We start from the raw sequence: 9162 nt of genomic DNA, 5'->3' as shown, positions 1-9162 counted from the left end.
GGTACTTAAACTGTAGGTAATTTGTACATTCACTGCAGGTAAACTGTAGGTAAATTTGTTTGAATTGTAGAACTGGTTTTATACATAATTGTAGAGTTTTTGTAGTTAATAGTAGTTATAATGTAGGATTCATGTACCACTTCACACCATCTATCACAGTATGGATATGATATGTTGAAGCCCTCACCTAGAATTACATAACAAACAGCAATAAAAATATTTACAATCATAAAATAGTTTATCTACAATTTATCTACAACGTATCTACAATTATATCTATAAATTATCTACAATCTACAAATTAACTACAATTTATCTACAAATTATATACAATCTACTATTTGATTTCACGATGTATTTGATTTCTATAATTTTTTCTGTAGTATCAATTGATACTTGTTCTGCAATTGTAGAAATCAGGATACTGTAGCTTGCATTCTCATTTACCACAATGGCATCAACTTCAAAATCTCCAAATCTGCCATAATTATCCCAATCCCCATTAAATTGTAGCATGATTGCGATTTTGGACATGATTTGTTGTTGATGTTGATGTTTTTTTTGAATTTCTAAATTGAAAGAAGAAAAGATGAAGAAGAGATATATCTGATCGATAATTTGATAGAAGCAACGACGAAGAACAGATTTTTTCAACTTTGAGTTGTTGAAACTCGAAAATTTTGAATTCTACAATTTGAATTCAGCTCGTCGAAACTCTTAGTAGTTGAATCTGTTCTTATTTTTAGGAGCTGTTCGTTCTTTTTTTTTTCAGAATTTGAATTGTAATTCTGGAGAAAAAAACGCAGATGAGAAATCTCCTTTCCCTTTTTAAAAATTGAATTTAATGTAGAATCAATTATCACCAAGATTCTCTCCTTAATTTTAGCGCGTTTTTTAGGGAATATTCGGCTCCTTTAATGCCTAATAGTCGAATGGTACAAATTTTGTAGGTAAAATGTTGACTGAGCGGGTAATATACAAAATATGCACATTTTTGATAATAAACTTTCATATATGGTATAGGAAGGAAAAAATCTCATAAGTAAAAGACTTTAACTTTCTCGCACCAACACCAACAATGTAAAAGAATTTTATTAGGTTATCAGAAAGACAATTACACCTAATCGTACTTAAAAGGTGAGATTATTAGCTTGAGAAATAAGACTGATCGGTTACCTGCTATATTAATTTAAAATACATGGTATGGAATAATATTCTTATATATATAGATATATATATAATTTCCATCTAAAAGGTGACGATAAACTTTTGGACCAATTATAAGATAAATAACAGTAAATTATGCATCTCCCTTCACGAGAAAATTCAACATCTCAAGTGTTTCTAGATTTTTCTTTATAAAAGAATCCACCATGACGACTAGGATTACGCAGACACATAAACACAACAAAATAGGAGGTGGCTATTTGTCCCAAGTGGTTCAATTTAACTAACATGCAGGCCGCAAATGCTCTCTATTGTCGTTATTTGGTCAAACTTGGATACTCAGCTACAAATCTTGGTTTCGGAAGTATGTACTTACCCTCTATATAAGTAACCATATCTCAAATCCAAAACCCATCAACATATAACGATATAAAACTACACGAAACCCATTTTCCACTTTATACTAAGATGGAGTTTCAACACTTTATTTCATTCTCGCTATTCATCTCCTTCCTCTTTCTTCTAATAACAAAATGGAGGAAATCGAAAAAGCTGCCACCTGGTCCGTGGAGGCTACCTATTGTTGGAAGTGTGCATCACTTGACAAGTGGAGTACCACATCGAGTTCTCAGAAATTTATCACAGAAGTTTGGCCCGATCATGTACTTACAGCTCGGGGAAGTTCCCACAGTAGTTGTATCCTCCCCACACATGGCCAAGCAAATTTTAAAAACTCATGACCTCGCTTTTGCATCTAGGCCAGAAATCATGATGGGAAAAATTATTTGTTATGATTGTAAGGACATTGCCTTTTCCCCGTATGGTGATTACTGGAGACATATGCGTAAATTGAGCACCTTGGAGCTACTTAGTGCCAAGATGGTCAAGTCCTTCAGTCCAATTCGACACGATGAGCTCTCAAGTCTCCTATCATCCATTGAATCAGTGGGAGATTTGCCAATCAACTTAGTAGAAAAACTTTTATGGTTTATGAATGCCGCGACATGTAGGTCAGCATTTGGGAAAGTGTGTAAAGATCAAAAAGAGTTGATAACATTGATTCATTGAGCACAATCATTATCCGGTGGATTCGAGCTGGCTGATTTGTTCCCATCAAAAAAGTTTCTACATGGTATTAGCGGCATGCGATCTAAACTAATGGAAGCTCGTAATAAAATAGACGTGGTCTTGGACAACATTATCAATGTGCACAGAGAGAATCGGGCAAATGGAAAAAGTTGTAATGGTGAGTCTGGAGCTGAAGATTTCATCGATGTTTTTCTAAGAGTCATGGAGAGCGGCGAATTACCATTTCCTCTAGAAAATGAAAACATTAAAGCAGTTATTCTTGTAAGTATATTTCATTTTTCCCTTTGTCTTTTTTTTATTTTACCAAATATCAAAAGTAATTGGAGTTTTTACTACAAACTGCTTAGACTTCACTGCCACCAAACTACTTTTCTAGGATTGCTTGCTACACTTTGTTAACTACACTAACACCATATCTTATTTTGTATCTTCTTAGGTCTTTTTATTTTAATGAAACCAAAGTCTAACTGTGTCGTTTCCAAACTTCAGCTAATATTTTTAAGTGTTTCGGACATTAATAACATAACTAAACTTTTTTTTGAATATTTAATTTATGTAAAGTGATGTATATTTACGCAAAGACAGATCAGGATTTAAACGCTATGGGTTCAACTTTTAATATTTTTAGCATGCAACTCATTATGTTTTGAAAGTTATGGGTTCATATCTACTATTTTTACAATTTTAATGAATTTTTACATATAAATTTTTTACTTCGCGTCGAAAATTATGGGTTCAATTGAACCCGTCGAGTATACGTTACATTCACCGCTGTATTTACGCACTCGTTGATAAAATTTGATGACCATACATGGTGCAGGACATGTTCGTAGCAGGATCTGACACATCATCTTCAACCGTTATTTGGGCATTAGCAGTAATGATGAAGAATCCAAGTATGATGGCGAAAGCACAAGCAGAAGTGAGAGAAGCCTTTAAAGGAAAGAAAACATGTGAAGAGGATGCTGATCTTGAAAAGCTTAGTTACCTAAATTTAGTGATCAAAGAGACACTCCGATTACACCCTCCAACTCCTCTACTTGTCCCGCGAGAATGCAGGGAGGAAACAGAGATAGATGGATTTACTATACCGTTGAAAAGCAAAGTCTTGGTTAATGTATGGGCAATTGGAAGAGATCCCGAGAATTGGGAAAATCCTGAATGTTTTATACCAGAGAGATTCGAAAATAGTTCTATTGAGTTTACTGGAAATCATTTTCAACTTCTTCCGTTTGGTGCTAGAAGACGAATTTGTCCAGGAATACAATTTGTTTTGGCACTTGTTACTCTGCCATTGGCCCATTTGCTTCACAATTTTAATTGGAAACTTCCCGAAGGAATTAATGCAAGGGATTTGGATATGACTGAGGCAAATGGGATATCCGCTAGAAGAGAGAAAGATCTTTACTTGATTGCTACTCGTTATGTCTCGCCTCTTGATTAACTCTGAAAATTTGCTTTAATGCTGCTTGCTTCACTTGTTTTAGTGTGCACAAGCATTGAATAAGTTATAGGCTTGTAATACTTTGTTTATCTTTTCTGTTTCTTCTCCAGTGTTATGTACCATGATGAGTAATAGATTAAAAAAATGAAAACTGTATTTCGTTTTTGTACGCCCTCTGATCATCATTAGCTATAAAGACATTTTTATATTTTAGTGGCTCCATTTTCAAGTGATAGATTTTAAGAGGGTTTGGCAAAAGCCACCTTGTAATGCTGTTCACAATGATGTTTTTTTTTTTCCAACTATATTCACAATGGAGAATAGAAAAAAAAAAAAGGAGACTTCGCTGATTATTCAAGTGAGAACAAAGTTGAATTATTGTTTTATTATACTTCCTCGTTTCCAATTTATGTGAACATGTTTGATTGGGCGCGAATTTTATGAAAAAATAAAGACTTTTGAAATTTGTGGTCCTAAACAAGTCAAAAAGGGCCAAGAGTATTTGTGTGGTTATAAAAGTTTCTCATTAAGGTAGAATTGTAAGTTTAAGCTAAATTGTTTCCAAATTTAGAAATGGGTCATTCTTTTTGAAACGGACCAAAAAGAAAATAAATTCACATAAACTAGAACGCAGAGAATATTTGTTTTTCACCCGATGTTTAGTATTGCTTTAGCACCCTAACTAATCTGGATTCATGTTGCTCATTAGAGGAGGATGCGTTTTCTGTCATAAACTTTTTATTCCTAGGGTAAAGTTATCTTATCTATCCATTACACTTTTGGGGATTACTTTATTTTGCAGTCACGTAATGTAGCTTTTAGAGGGAAAAGACATCATACTGAGCCGAAAATAATGTTGGATGGACCTTTTTAAATATAACCCCACGCCAGATGTTTAAAGCATGCTGGGGAAAAACTTTCTAGGTCTAGCAATTATGGTATCGTCAACATTCTATCATAAAATTATAACTTTCACCAGAATTTCACCCATGCTGAAAAATTCTAATGGCATGTTAGTATTTTGTGGTAAAATCCTTAAGATCACCATAATTGGTGCAAGCTTTAAAATTTTACCCAGCGTACTCTAAAATTTTGGTGGTTAATAAAAATCCTACTCAGCATGCCTTAAAATTTTAGCATAAATTGTTTTCCCCGAAATTTTTATTTTCGAGATTAAAAAATTAACGGGGGCATAAATACATCCTATTTGTTTCATTTTCAAATTGAGATATTCAGTGGACCTGCCGACGTTGCTAATATATAATATGGCCTTTGAGAATATTTAAGTGCTAAAACTTGTTGCGAAAGGTCAACAACAAACGTGAATCTCACGGGGAGAAGAAGGAGGGCAAGTTACCTCATTTTCTACCGGTTGCTGCAATGAATAGAGATAAAAGCTATTTTTTTATTAACTAGATACTTTATTAACAAAAATAATTACAGAGCTAGCGTGTTAGAGTGGCTGCCCACGTATCCAGCATTATATACAACATTGTTAATAATATCACATATCAATATTTTTCTACTAAATGTAGTTCCTAGAATGTCTGTCTATAGTGCATTATTAACAAACACCGAAGGAACTGCCAAAAATCTATTTCAACCAAAAAGCTTTTTCTTGCTCCTTCCTTTGCTAGGATGTCTGCCATCTGGTTCTGCTCCCTGAAATTATGCCTGATGACCGGTTACCCCAACTGCGTTATCAAGGAACATGCCTTCACAAATAATGGAGTCATAAGGCAATTGCCCATCATTTAACATTCTAATGATTTCCTATGAGTCTGTGTTTATGATCAAGGGAGTGAGGTTTTAATGAACCGCTAACTTTAGCCTTTCGAACAAGCCATTGAGCTCAGTTAGATTGTTACTGGTAGAAGGGAAACCTTTCATGAAACCAATGATCCAATCGTCCGAGTGGTTTCTAAAAACCCCCTATACCCCCTAGCCCTGGGTTACCAAGAAGGAGCCATAAGTGTTTAGCTTGTAGGAGCCTCTGCCAGGTTGTTCCCATTTTACACTTATAGTAACCCATTACTTCTAAGGTTTGTTCCTGGTCAGTAGGTGGTATTCCATAGCTTTAACAATAACACTATTAGTTTGGACATTCTCCTTTTTATGTTAAACATCTTGTTGTTTCTGGTGAACCAAATATTCCAGAAGCAGAAGGGTAAAAGGAAGTGCCATTGGATGCAGTCATTGAAAGCTTTGTTTTTTAGCATGCTCCATGTGGTATTCCATGAATCAGGCATGAAGTGCAGTGGTTGTGGCAGTGATTGATTTGTAGAATATTGGTAAGGGTTATTCCAAATTGTTTTAGCATTGGCACATAAGAAGAAGATGTGATTTATGGATTCCTCTGGACCATTACACATTGAATAGGAAGGACTCAGTTGAAGGCTCATGTTGTGGTGATACTTATTGGTGGGCAATCTGTTTGGGCCAGTAACCATGTAAAAAATCTAATCTTATTAGGAGTTTCTAGTTTTCAGATGCAACTGAAGGTGGGCTCTTGGTCATAGTGTATGTTCCACTGTGAGTGTAGGAGGGAGTAAGATGACTTAGAAGAGAATATGTCATTAATACTGAGCCCCATATGAGTTTGTCCTCTCTCTCTGAGGTATGATTAAGGAGGGTTTGTTGATGGTGAGAGATAGGGACTCAGAAATGGGAATGGAGAGGTGCTCTAAGTTCCAGGTCCCATTGTTACATATGGAGGATATCTTTAAGTTATCTTCTCCGTTCAACTTTCACCTAGTAATAAAGGTATCAATGGGCCCCATGTTTGGGATTCAACTGTCAGTGAGGAAGTTCACTTTATAACCTTTGCTGACAACCCATCTAGAGGCTTTGTTGCAAATTTTCCAGCCCTCAAGGATACACTGCCAAGTATAGAAGAAGGCTTCCTTCTATTGGTATTTGAGTTGCAGTGCTTGGCAATGAGTGTTTTGGCCCATAATGTATTAGGTTTATGGAAAAGCCTCCATGAAAGACTTGAGTGACAAGCCTTACTTTTTATCTCAGCTTTTTTGGATACCCAGGCCCCCCTGGGGCTTAGGTCTAGTAATGACATCCCAGGTGAGCATGTGGATTTTTTTTTTCCAGCAGTAGCCCCCAGATGAAGTTCCTTCGAATTTTAATAATCTTTTTACATGTGGAGATGGGGAGCTTGATGAAATGCATGACATGACTGGGGATACTAGCAATGCTAGCTTTTGCTAAGGTTGTACGCCGTTTAGGAACCTTTTTTTCCAGCCAGCCAGCTTGGAGTTCATGCTGTCAATTATGAACTGAAAATCCCCATGAGTGGGTCCTTTGTGATAGATGGAAAGCTTGGGTATTTACCAAAGTTGGTACTGGACTTAATTCCTAGTATACTGTAAAAGAGGTCCATGTCTTCCTTGGTGGTATTTTTGGAGTAGATCACTTTTGACTTGATCATGTTAACCTTTTGGCCAGAAACGGAGTTGAAAGAGTTTAGTGTTCTGATGATGGTTTCACAGTTCTTCCTGTTAGCTTTGGCAAAGAGGGTGAGGTCATTAGAAAAGAAAATTTGAGAAATATTAGGCCCATTTCTACTGATAGATATTGGAGTCCAACTGGTTAAGTCAACTAGGGAAAAGCTATTAAATTGCTCTACTAGAGTAACAATGGAAGGCTTTCTTCACAATTACCTATTACTACCAAGTTATCAATAAATTAAATTTCTACCGGTTGCACCCTAAATTTTATTGCTTTCTTCTACTTTTTGTTTCTTTGTAAATAAATAATCGACTCATAAAGTTAGTATTGGGATGCTTTCATCACAATTATTAATCGTTACATAACAAGAATTATTGTATCACTCTTATTTATTTTATTTTTGAATTTTTTTATTTTATATTGGTAAATGACTTTTTTAGTTTCTAAGAAATTTAAGACTTTTTATAATAAAGAATTTTCCACTCTTCACCTTTTTGTTATTTATAGTTAAAACGGTAAATCCTAGAATTTGGTATACTACACTAATCATAGTTTACCAATGTATATTATACCAAGAATGTTATAATATCACGATTTAACAGTAATCATGGATAACAATGTGTAGTAAACCAAGAATATTCGGTATATCATTTAACATACTCAAACAAAGTATGCCATAATTTAATACTGTTCTTTGTAATACCAATGTGTAGTATACCAAGAATATGATAATACCATGATTCAACAGTAATCATGGTATACCAATGTGTAGTTCCTTGGGCTCAGCAGGCATCGTATTTGCGATCATTTGATCACATTTGCGCACCCTATGTTGCATTTGCGGCTTTTGCAGCTGAACAAAAAGATGGGGTTTCGGGACATAGTCTCATTTTATCATATTTTGAGCCCTAGACTCGGTGGGATGCGATTTTAGGAGGGGATCTTCATACAAAGCTATTGGCTTAGTGATTTTGACTCTATTTTGATATTATAACATGATTATTTATGACTTTTAACATCTAAACCATGAGATTGAAAAGAAATTATTGGAATTTTTTACTATATTTTTGAAAAAATAAAAATTTAAGATTTGAGAGTCGATTTGGACTCACATTTGAAAATCAAACACATGTTTGGATTCGTAGGCTTATGGATAGAAGAGATCTACCCTTCCACTCGAGTTTTGACCGGATAGGCATGTGATTGACTTTTGTTTACTTTTCAATAATTGTATAAAAATCAAACTAGTATAAAGATCTTAACTTTATTAATCGCAGTTGGTTTTTTTTTTTTTTGCATTGTTTGGTATTATTAAGTCATTTTAGGCTAGATTTGAGCTGAGCGGAGGTGAATTTTAAAGAAAAAATATTTTTAGAGTATTGATTTGCGCCTATTTGAAGTAAGTATCTTGCCTAACTTTGTGTGGAGGAATTATCCTTTAGGTTTTGGTATAATTTGTACTGTTTGTGCTATGTGAAACGATGTGTACACGAGTTGACGAGTGTGTACATGGGCGTATATATGGTTCATTATCAGAATAGACCTTAGGATATTAATATGCCTTGAATTGGGGTTGTTGATATATGTAACAAGCTTTGCTTTGAAATACTCCTCGCACTTTTATGTTATTATTATGATTATTGTAGACATTGTTATTGAGTCGTGGGCTATATCTTGTTGTAACCTTGATATTGTTGTTTTGATGATGTTGTGGCACATGTGTACATGTTTTGCGGGTTGATTGTTGTTGTGTGGGGTGAGATGCACATGCGGCGACACAAGGGAGGTATTTCATTGTGATGTGCATGCAAAGAGATAAGGGTGGCTATTTATATGCATGCGGCGAAATAAGGGTGGCATTCCATTGTTAATGTGTATGCGGCGACATAAGGATGGCTTGTTGGGAAATGTTATGAGATATATCTGGGTGATTCTTTGCTACTGTTCGTGTGTTGGAATCGAGGGTTGATGTTTTGACACTAACGTGTTTTTCCTTAAATGTT

General features: G+C 35.0%; 1 pseudogene; it reads left to right on the top strand.

Annotated features, from left to right (window-relative positions):
- On the top strand, positions 1595-3908 carry LOC109229378 (annotated as a pseudogene).

Source organism: Nicotiana attenuata, chromosome 7 (assembly GCF_001879085.1).
Source record: "Nicotiana attenuata strain UT chromosome 7, NIATTr2, whole genome shotgun sequence".
Taxonomy (NCBI): Eukaryota; Viridiplantae; Streptophyta; class Magnoliopsida; order Solanales; family Solanaceae; genus Nicotiana; species Nicotiana attenuata.
This window is presented reverse-complemented; position numbering and strand designations above follow the sequence as displayed.